The sequence below is a fragment of the Elephantulus edwardii genome, unplaced genomic scaffold (genome assembly GCF_000299155.1).
Source record: "Elephantulus edwardii isolate Elephantulus edwardi_28Jun2011 unplaced genomic scaffold, EleEdw1.0 scaffold00081, whole genome shotgun sequence".
Classification (NCBI taxonomy): Eukaryota; Metazoa; Chordata; class Mammalia; order Macroscelidea; family Macroscelididae; genus Elephantulus; species Elephantulus edwardii.
The window spans coordinates 8227581-8239305 of record NW_006399831.1 but is presented as its reverse complement, the minus strand read 5'-3'; the positions used below and the strand labels follow the sequence as shown (position 1 = coordinate 8239305).

Here is an 11725-nt window from a genome sequence, read left to right as displayed (position 1 = left end):
TTAGAGCATTCTACAAACTACACCAGTACAGTTGACTTACAGACATGTGCTTACTATTAGGACAAATAATAAATGCCTAAGCCTACATGACTTGATAACACCTAGCAACAATGACAATATACTACCTAAAATATAAAGTAATTGGTAACATGCAAATCATTCCCCAATAGATGAACTGACGGATACATGTTGTATCTTTAAAAGTAAACTGTAAAGACAACCAGGCTTACAAATTTATAAATATTATGGCACAGGACACTTTTAAGACCCTAGCCCATGATGATGTGGTAGGATGGGGTTCCAAACTCACTACCCTATAGCCGAGTCAAACTCATAGAGACCTTCCATTGGGTTTCTGAATCTGAAAATCTTTGTAGGAGACTTCCCATCTTTCTTTTTATGAGTATCTGATGGATTCAAACCACTGACTTTTCAGTCAGTAGCTCAACTTCATCATCAGAGTTCCTTAAGAGAAAGAGAAAGCATACAAAATAAGGATATTCATCAGGCCATGTGTGTTTCCTTAACTGGATTGGGATAATTACTTCTTTCACAGTGAATCTTGATAGAACAGACCCTCTAAGATATATAGGAGTAGAAAACAGTTTCCTAAATTACTAAAGGGTTGTTATTGTTGTTGTTGATCTCCTTCGAGTCAAGCATGACTCATAGTGATCCTATGAACAAAAGGCCTGAAGCCTTTCTATAACTATTGACATTTATCAAAGTTCATAGAGTTTCTGGAGGCATGTTGTTTAGAAAGTGGATGCCACTCCTGCTTCCAAATCTGTATTAAACTGGGAGCTCCACCAAACATTGCCCACCAAAAGTAACCATTATGGCATTTGACAGCCCAATGGCATAAGGTTCATCATCACAGAAACCCCAGGTTACACCAGTACAGCGTATTGACAGAAGAGTGCTGTACCACTTAAAAGAATGTCTTGGAGGACATTTTTCTAAGCAGTACTAAAGGCTATTTATCAGGGAAAAAAAACAATAATATTAAAATGGTTACGTTCCTATTGAGACTCTCATTCAAATGAAGAGCAGAGCAGGTATGAATGAGTTTAACTGAAACTGACTGTCACCAATACTTTGAAGAGCATAGGTAATATTCTGGAAAAGAGTAAATAAAACCATCACTACATTAAGAAAATAATGCCTTGAGTATGTAGGGTAAATAACTAAAGCAATTTTAGAACTTATAAGTGAGTTCTATAAAGTAACTTTATAAAAGGAAATTGATTATAAAACCCCAGATATTTCTCTTTGTATAAACTAAAACCCATACCAAGACAATTAGAAATTGAACTGGGGAAAATATGCAATATATACATAAGCAATATGATTTTGAAATATCTAGTATTAACTTGCAGTCAGGAAACCAGGAGACTTGCACTGGGAAAGTCTGTAGGTAGGGATTTCTCCAAATTTTTGAGGAGTAATGATGCCAGTTTGAGAACACAGGTGCATCTAATTCAGGCCACGGTCTTTCAGATGACTTGCTAGGAATCTAAGATCTGGAAAGTGACTAAGGATGACAGAAGAAGAATTGATGCCTTTGAGCTGTGGTGCTGGATAATAGTTTTAAACATCTCTTGACCTGCCAAAAGAACAAATAGATATATGATAGAGAAAATGCAACCAAAATGTTCCTTGGAGACAAAGCTGATGAAGCTTAGCCTCATATATTTTGAACATGTTATTAGGAAAGGCTATACCTTGGAATAGGGCATTGTGCTTGAATGATTGAAGGTCAACTAAGAAAAGAATGGCCTTCAGTGAGATGAATTGATGCATGTCTGCAACAGTGAACCCAAATGTGTTGATGATGAAGAGGATTGTACAGGATAAGACAGAGTTCAGATCTATTTTCTTTGGGTTTGCTATGAGTTATACCCATGTCGATGGCACTTAACAACAATAATATGGTAATTATTTAAAAAAATATAATCCAAAGTTCACAATCTTGTTTGCTGGAAGTGAAGAGGACTTGAAGAATTGTTGCAGAAATAAAGGAATGAAACATTCAGTATGGATTGCATCTCAATATCAACAAAACAAAGATTCTTACCACTGGACAAATAACAGTGTCATGATGGATGGAGAGGAGGTTGAAACTGTCAATAGTTCTATCTTGCTTTGATCCACAATACACATGCTTGGTATCAGCAGTCAGGACATAAGGAGACACATTGTACTGGGAAAACCTGCATTTAGGGACCTTTCAAAATTATTGAGGAATAATAATGTCAATTTAAGGACTAGAGAGTTTCTGACTCAGGCCATGGTCTTTCTGATTACTTGCTGGCATCTCAGAGCTAGACAATGAATAAGGGTGACATAAAAAGAATTAGCAACCTTGAGCTGTGGTGTTGGAGAAGTGCACTGAATATTTAATAGACAGCCAAGAGAATTAATGAACATGTCTTGGAAAGGGTGTAGCTGGAGTGCTCTTTGAAGGCAAAAATGATGAGGCTTTGCCTCATATACTTTGAGCATGTTGCTAGGAGAGCCTATTCCTTGGAAAAGGACATGATTCTCATTGAAGGAGAGAAAGACCCTCAACTAGGTGGACTGACATGATGACTGTTGCAATGGGCACTTGTGTGTCAGAAAGTATGAGGATGGTACAAAATAGAACAGATTTCAGATCTTTTGTTCATGGGGTTGTTATGAGTCATAATCAACTCCATGGCACCTAACAAGAGCAACAATTCAAAATCATTTACAATAGCAAAGACCTGGAAACAACTTAAAGAAACTACTAGGAAGCAATCAAATAAATGATGATATATCTGTTGACTGAAATTTTGTTCAGCTATTTAAAAAGAATGAGGTGAATAACTCAGTAACACGTCTTCACTATACTGTTAAATGTTGAAAGCAACATTTCCATTATCTATAGTATTATTTCACTAGTATATAATGGCTACTACACAGGATCATACAAACCTTGGACCTTGCAAATCTCTACTCTAGGATCTCGACTTTTGGTAGCAGAGACTTTCTCCAGGGAAGAATAATATCTAGGTCAAGAGACATGACAGTATCCAGAGGGATAATGACATCATGCATGAGGACTAGAAAGAAGCTAGGCCAGAATAGCACTTGCTAAATTATTATAAGAGGAGCTCTCACAATTACATCCATAGAGTCTTCCCTGTTAATCTAAAAGCTGGACATCTCTAGCAATTGGAATGCACCAATGGACAATCTCTTCCCATTGTTATTTTACAGCATGGGAAACCCCATGTAGGCCACTATGAGTTGGAATGGACTCAATGTTAATAGTGAGTCTGAATTTGAAATAATAATGATAATAATAAACAATTATTACTATTATTATTATCTCACATACACTCTAATTAAAAACCAGGTAAAGTAAAAACCTTTGGCAGATTATTTTACCCTTCATAATATATATCCAAGTTGTGACATTTTAGCAGGAAGTTTCAGTAGCTAAGATGCTTTTTTTGATGAAAAATCAAACTCACCAAACTTGGGAGTTGAGTAAAAGTGTACTACTTAAGCAAATTGTACTGATATGTAAAGTAAATTTAATCATCTTCTAATAGATGAAGACAAGTATTGCATCTAAGAAGCATGAATATGAGATTATAAAAAGGGTGTGTGCTATCTTGATCCATGTATGTATGTATGGAAAATCAACACACCACACACAGAAAGAAAATGTTATAGGTAGACTGGATAACCATAGCTATAAAGCAAATCAGTAAATTAAAAGATAAGATATAAGAAAAATGTCATAAATTGTTAAAGTTTAAAAATTAAAAAATAATCTTCATTAAAATATAAAGAAGAACGTTCCCAAGGGGCCAACACCAACCCAATGAAGTTTCAAGAAGAAAAGCCTAGTGTCAATTAAAAGCATTTTTAATTTAAAAAATAATGGAAGGTTTAATCATAAAATAATTTATAGTGGTTACAATGTTGTGAAGGTAGGTGATCTTTTTATTTTAATTATTGAACATGATAAGATTTAGGGTGGTTTTAAAGTTTTACAGTTTTGAAGATGGTAAAAGTGTATGTCCATATAGAGTGTTTGTTCAGTTATTCATAGGAAAAGATTTTCACTACCTTGTAAACTCTAAAGTTATTGAATCCCTACAATTCTCTTTGTAGGCTGTTACCCAGATAGGTAGATCTTTGCTATTAGAATCATTCTATTATTTATTTATGTATAGGAAATAAAATTGAATAAGCAGAACTCTTTGCAAAATTCTACTTTAATAAGATTTGCTGTCATAAATTCTTTTCTGTCAGTTAAACAAAGTCATCTCCAAAATTACAAATGAACTTTATTAATTTTAGCAAAACAAAGCAATAATTGTCACACAAAGAATTTGCTTCACTGTACTATCATTATTCTAAGTTCTTATTGTTAAGTTTGGTGATAGTCTCAAAATAGATACAATGTTAGAGTCCAGAGATTATCTGGAAGATCATGGAAGATCATCTACTCATCATCTTGGACATCTGGTCCAAATGATGGATTTGTTAATATACTATAACTGTTCTCTAGTTCTTTTCAATTCTTATAGCTACAGTCTTATCTTGAATGAGGAATGAAAATCTCATCTTGTTTTTAGAAAACCACAAGTCACATTTAGAGAAAGAAACAATGAAGAGCTTTTCTTTAGATTTTTATGACATATCTCTTGATTGGGACAAGTGTTTCTTGAGAACAAAAATCAAGCTTATAAAAGAAAGTCCAAAGGTGTTGAGATACAAGAGTCAGAGAGAACTGAGGCAATGAAATAATTCAGAGCAGTGTGGACAAAGAGAGGAACAGATAAGGGCAAAAGACAGATAATTCCCCCATAGAATGTCTACCAGTAGACTAGAAAATCCCTGTGTGGCATGAATTGTTGGTATTAAGCTATTAACACTAAAGGAAGATCTGGAGGGTAGTCCCTATAGAATTGTGCTGCTAACACAAAGGTTGCACTTCTCTGGTGGTTCGAATTCACCAGAGGTTCCTCAAGAGAAAGATGGATAATATCCTCTCATGCATTTTTTTAATGAAAATTTTAATGAAAGTTTACAGAGACTTAGGGTTTCCAGTTATTCACTGTTGCACTTTTCTCTATTCCCCCTTGCCCCCATTCCCTCTTCTCCTTTAAAAGTAAAAGAAAAACTCTTTCATTGTTATGCAATCCCTTCCCCCAAGTCCACTCCACTATGCAGCATTCATTCTGGACTCCAGTCATGACAATAATACCCAATCATATATCTTTTTTAAACCGTTCTCTCCCTCATCTGTTTCAATTCAGTATTCATCATTCATCCCCTCCTTCTGTGCCTTCCGTCAACCCCAATGCCAGTTTTACAACAGTGGCCCTATGCAATATTTGTCCTTTTGTGACTGAGATATTTCACTCAGAATAATGTCCTCCAGGATCATCCATTTTGCATAATATTTCATGAGTTCCTTGTTTTTCAATGTTGCATAGTATTCATTGTGTGAATATACCAAAGCGTCTCTATTCATTCATTTATTGATGGGCACTTGGGTTGTTTCCAGCTCTTTGCTATTGCGAACAAAGCTGCAATAAACATGGGTGTGTGTATATCTGCTTAGGCAGCAGTTATGGTTTCTTTAGGGTAAATTCCCAGTAGGGAAACTGCTGGGTCAAATGGTATTTCTATTTACAACTTTTTGAGAAAGAGCCACACAGCCTTCCATAGCGGTTGCACCATTTTAGACTCCCACCAACAGTGAATAAGGCTTCCAGTTTCTCCACAATCTCTCCAGCATTTGATATTTGCTATTCTGTTAAATTTTGCTTTTCTTACTGGGATGAGATGATATCTCATAGTTGTTTTGATTTGTATCTCTCTTAGAGCTAGGGATCTTGAACATTTCTTCATGTGTTTGCTTGCCATCTGAATGTCTTCTTTGGTGAAGTGTCTGTTCATATCCTGTGCCCATTTTTCAATTGGGTGATTTACCTTTATCTTGCTGTGGTGCTCGAGTATTTTATAAATTCTAGATATAAGTTCCTGTCTGAATGTCATTACCAAATATTTTACCCCAGTCTGTGGCTTCCCTTTATACCCTATTGGAGAAGTTTTTGTATGTGCATAGGGATTTGATTCTTAGAAAGTCCCATTCATCTATTTTATCCTCTCCAGATTGTAGACCTCTAATTTTATAGCCTTAGAAACCCAATGCAGAATCAGCTATGAGTTGGCTCTGACATGATGGGAAAAAGTAAAAACCAATTTAAGTTTGGAAGTTTAAATGTGCTCAGAGGTCCTGCAGATGAAAATCTTGGTGATATTCTTCATAAATACTATAGATAAACTAAAACAAAATTAATAAAAGCCTATGGAGTAGTTTGATTCTTTAATACATGGGATCAGTAAGAGACAGAACTGACTCTATAGTAAAGGATTTGAGTCTTTTGGCTTTCACAATAGGTTAAGAACTGGCTTCTTCATGTGTTAAGTATTAGGAGTTGTCATTATTGTTGTTGTTAGGTGCCATAGCCAGGAAGGACTAGTCCTTGAAGAAGAACATCATGCTCAGAAGGGTGGAGGGACAGCACAGGAAAGGAAGGCCTCAGATGAGATAGATTGATACAGTAACTGGGGCAGTGGGGGTTGGTGTGTCGGAGTCAGTGAGTCTGGCTCAGGACAGGGCAGGCTTCAGAGCTGTTGTATATAGGGTCGCTATGGGCTGCAGGCGACCTGATGGCACATAACAACCACAACAGTGGAGTTGGGCACTCATAGTGAACCTAGGAACAACAGATCTAAACCTTGTTCTATCCTGTGCCAACCTTACAATCTTTGACACACTCAAGCCCATTGCTGGAGTAGCTGGTTTAGGGTCTTCCTCTCCTTTGTTGTCCCTCCCCCTTTCCAAGCACAATGTTCTTCTCAAAAAAATATCCTTTCCTAGCAACTTGCCAAAGCATACAAGCAAAGTTGTACCATCCTTGCTTACAGCACTCTAGCTATAACTTCTCCAAGATATATTTGCTTGTTCTTTAGGCAGGCTGTGGGATATTCAATACTCTCCTCTGACACCACAGTTCAAAAGTTCTTCTTCTGTCATCCTTATTCATTTTCCAGTTGTCGGCAGCATATAAGTGATTACAAAGATGGTGCTCTGAATTAGGCCCACCTTCATCGTCAAACTAACATCATTGCTCTTCAGTAACTTTCCTGGTGCAATACACCTCCTGATACCTTGATTGCTGGTACCAAGAGTATTGATTGTGGATCCAAGTAAGATGAAGCTTCAATATTTTATCCATTTAGCATAATGTCGCCTATTAACGCAGTGTTGAGAATGTTGATGTTTAATGCATTGTGAAGGCTATATATAATCTTTATACTTCATCAGTAAATTCTTCAAGTTTTGTTTTTGTTTTTCTACAAGCAGGTTGGGCCATCTACATTTTAAGGTTATTAGTGTGTGTTCCTACAATTCCGCTTCCACATTCTGTGTGTGTGTGTGTCTGTGTGTGTGCATGTGCTTTTTAAACACTTTTATTAGCAAAAGAAACAAAACAAGCGTGAGTACTAACCAGAGTGTATCATTAAACCTTCAAAAGCCAGTTAAGTTAGTGCGGTGTGCAGAGCAGAGGTCACTGTTCCGAGGAGGTTGGAGTCAAGCAAAAGTGATACGGTCCGGGCAGTGTTGACCTATTGACGTTTGACTCCTCGTACTCACCCAGCGCTCACTGGAACTGTGCCGGGGTGAAGCCTCGGGATATGCAGCGCTGCTCTGCTTCAGAAAACTGTATGCCTTGGCCGCCAGAGACCAACTCCCGGACAGTAACAAAGATCGCATCTGCTGATCTCTGCATCCTATCTGTTTGCTCTATGTTTCCTAGAAGTGAGTCCTCTGACATCTCCATCTTGATGGCTTCGTTCACGTCTTCCTTCTCCACCACGTCCCCAATTTGCAGTCATGCCAGAGCAGTAGAAAGTCGCAGAATAGCCTGCAGGATCCGGGCAGAAGTATAGGTGTCATCCTTACTAGCCCAAGCCTCTCTCCTCCTCTCCACATACGCCACATTTATGTAGTCAGTCGAAGATTCCGGCACCGCAGGCTGTTTCTCACCACACATAGCTATGTAGCTTCTTATGAGCTTTATGTCCAAGGGTTCAAACGGTGCCGGGGGCTGCCTGCTGTGCTGGTGCACATAGGGGATGTGCTGGGCCAACCGGAGGTCATTGTCTCGGTCAGGCCGGTCCTGGACGAGCCAAAGAAGGTCAAAGCAGGCCACATGTGCAGCAGGAAGCTGTATGTTCTGCTCCAAGCTTCGACAAGGGTTATAGCGCCCATAGGCAGGCTTGGCAGTGGTCGGATAGAACAGCGAGCATTAGGAGTAGTGAGAATGCCTGCCTTGGCAATGGATGTAGTCTGCTGCTCCATGACCTGGCTTGTCTGGTCAGCCTCAGGCATCTTGTCAGCTCTCCAGTCACTTTGTCTCTCAGCACAGCATCTGTAAGCCCCACTCCAGAGGAGCCCCGGCCTGTTGTCTCCTGGCTGAGGCAGGCAGTCAACGAAAGTCAAAAGCCGAGACTTGGCCACACCAGGATCTCCCATCAAACAGATGTTGATGTTGCCTCTGATCTTCATGCCTCATGGGGATAGGAGCACATCTCCCACCAGCAGGAGCAAAAGTGCTTTCTTCTCATCTTCATGTCCATCTCTGGGCAATGGAAGCTGCTAATAGTCATAAAAATTCTGCCTCAGCAATCTGCCTCAGCTCCTCACTGCTCAGCTCTCCAGCCCTGGCCTCATCATCCTCACTCTTACTCATCTTCACGATCCGATGAGCCTCCAGGTAAGCAAACCTGAGAGTAAATCCTGTACTATCTGTCAGAACCCAGTACACAGGCTTGACGAGAATATACACCAGTGACGCTGGCATGATCTCTGGGTTGGGCAATTCTTGTACTCAACCAGCACTGCCTGGAACTATCACTGTGATGCTCCGAGGGCTATTTCCCACAGGAGCCTGGTCACTACGCTCCTGTGTCTGGAGCTACAGCTGCCCACCAGAGCGGTTGGTTTGGCACTCCAGGCTCAAGCACATGATCAGAGGCATGAACGCTGGAGACTGGATCGGCTGATAGGTCTCTGTCCTGCACTGGTCACAAGCTTAAGTGGCCACCATCATCCTGGGTTTGACTTCAGAGACACAAGTGATGATTCCACAAGCAGTTACCAACTTGCCCACAGAAGTCCGCCTGCACTTTCCGGATCACACGAGGCTTGTTACTGCTTGGGCTCTGAAAATATAACTCAAACTTGTTCATGAGTTCAGGGGGGTACTTGTTCTGGGGGTTGTGGGCAGCTCCAGGGTCCCAGCTCTGCTGTTGCATCATCAGCCAGTGATCAGTGTAAACGTCTAGGACATCTTTGTTCACAGCAGCAGTTCCTGAACACCATCAGCAAAAAGCCTGGAATAGCGCTTGGCACTCTCACAAACTGAGTCCACCAACTTGGGGTCATCCTCAGCTACGTCTTCCAGGTCCACATAAAATGCCACTTGTTCCCGATGAGTCAGCTGAACTAACTGGCTCCCATATGTAAGCTGCTTCTTGTTTGATTCACCATCCTGATAAAAACTCTTGAAGGAACTTTTTAACCTTTTCTTTCTCGAGCATGTGGCCCTTAATTAAGCTCCTTCGCTGCCCACAGTCTTCTATATATAGTCTATTTTTTTAGATTACTTACTCAGAACACAGACTGAAGAAATGTGGTGAAACACACCTTTTCTGATATTAAACCACATAATATCCCCAAATTGTATCTGAACAACCATTTTGGTACAAAGCTCAAGGGGTAAAAAAACTCCAATAGTAATATATTCATTACAAAAATATTAATAAAACGGGGTAGAGACAAGGAGACCTTGTGTCACAGCGATTGAGGTGTGCAGGTGCTAACTAAAGGGTCATCATTTCCAACCTAGCAGCCACTTTACAGGAGCAAGATGTAGCAGTTTGTTTCCATAAGATTTATAGCATTGGAAACCTTATGGGACAGTTCCACTCTTCCCTAAAGGGTTGTGTCTTAGCATTGTATCTGATGTTATAGCAGAATTAGTACAAGTGAATGGCTTTAATAAACAGAAATTTATTCTTTCATAGTTTAGAATGCTAGAAGTTTAAATAAAGGGTTTGGTTCAAGTGGAAGACTTTTTGTTATCTATGGGGACATGTTTCTGTCCTCTTTCAATGTCTATGCCCAGTTTCTCTCGGAGATCTCCCTTTTCCTTAATATAAATTATCTCTGTATCTAGAAGGTTCTTGGTATAAGAATCTTGGATTCAAAGGCTGCACTCCATTCCCAGCTCTCCTTTCTTAGAGGTCATCAGGTCCCTTCTTCTGCTCATTTGTTTTATTTCTTTTCTCTTAAAGAGATTGGCTCAAGATGTTATCTAATTTGTAGACTGTATCTTGCTATATGAACGTTACTACATCCATCATTGTTGCAAGCTGCTGCCTACTAACTTGATAGTAACTTATGTACAACAGATGAAGCCCCTCTTAGTTTTGTGCCATTCTCAAAATTATTGCTTCATCTTGGCCTGTTGTTGCAAACATTATGTTAACCTATCTCATTGAAGATCTTCCTCTTTTTTCACGGATCCTATATTTTGCCATATCCTTCTACAGGAATTGGATCCTCCTGATAACTTGTCCAGATTAATGACACCTAGTCTTACCTCTCTCAGTCCTAAGAAACAGTCTGGCTGATTTCCCCCCACAATTTATTGATTCATTCTTCTGCTAGTTCCTGGTAGGTACCCTGATATTCTTCATCACTGTCATGCAAAGGTTTCACTTCTTCTTTGGTCTTCCTTACTTAAAGCACAGCTTTTTCAAACATGTGAAGTTACTGCAAATACCATGGCTTGGGTTAGATGCCCCTGCTTCATCAATGTGACAGTTTTGGTTTTTAACAGTTTAAAGTGGTTATTTACAGAAACTATTTCACTCATCTTTCATACTTTAGACATGTAACTAGGTAAAGCTACATCATACTCCGAAGGATGGAGTAAGACCCCTCCCTAATAGATGGGTTGGTTGACATTATGACTTCAGCAATAAGTTCTAGTGCTTCAGAGATGGTGAGAATGGCACAGGATAGAGCAGGTTTCAACAACATGGTACCTATATTCCATGTTCTTTTGATGCTTCCTGCATCATTCAGTACTTTGCCCAATGAATCCTCCAGTATTGCAACTTGAAGCCTGAGTTTGTTCTTCAGTTCTTTCAGTTTGATAAATGGAAAGTGTATTCTTCTTTTATTGATTTTATAACACCAACTCTTTGTACATTTCATTATAAAACATTGTTTTTTCTTCTCAAGCTGTCCTTTGAAACATTCTCTTAATCATGGTTTGAATCAGGTGCACCTTAGTTTTCAAACCGACATTGATGGTCTTCGGGACTTTTGAGGCCCTTGACAACAGACTTTCCAAATGCAATACTACTATTGAAAGGATGGGAAATTACTTAATATTCTTTCATTTTTAAAAACAGTGATATACACATAATTATATAAGCAGAAATTATTTCACAAACAATCTAAAGGATATACATAGTTTATTTTCATAATTTCTCTTGGGCTACTTAAAAAAACAATTATTAAGTAACTACAAAGCACAGAAAAAAATAATTTGTCTCCAAATAAATAGATTATTACATATTGCATATTTAGATT

The 11725-nt window shown here is 38.9% G+C and overlaps 1 pseudogene; it reads right to left on the bottom strand.

Moving 5' to 3' along the window:
* Positions 1-7625: 7625 nt before the first annotated feature.
* LOC102870408 lies at positions 7626-9666 on the bottom strand (annotated as a pseudogene).
* Between the last annotated feature and the right edge of the window lie 2059 nt (positions 9667-11725).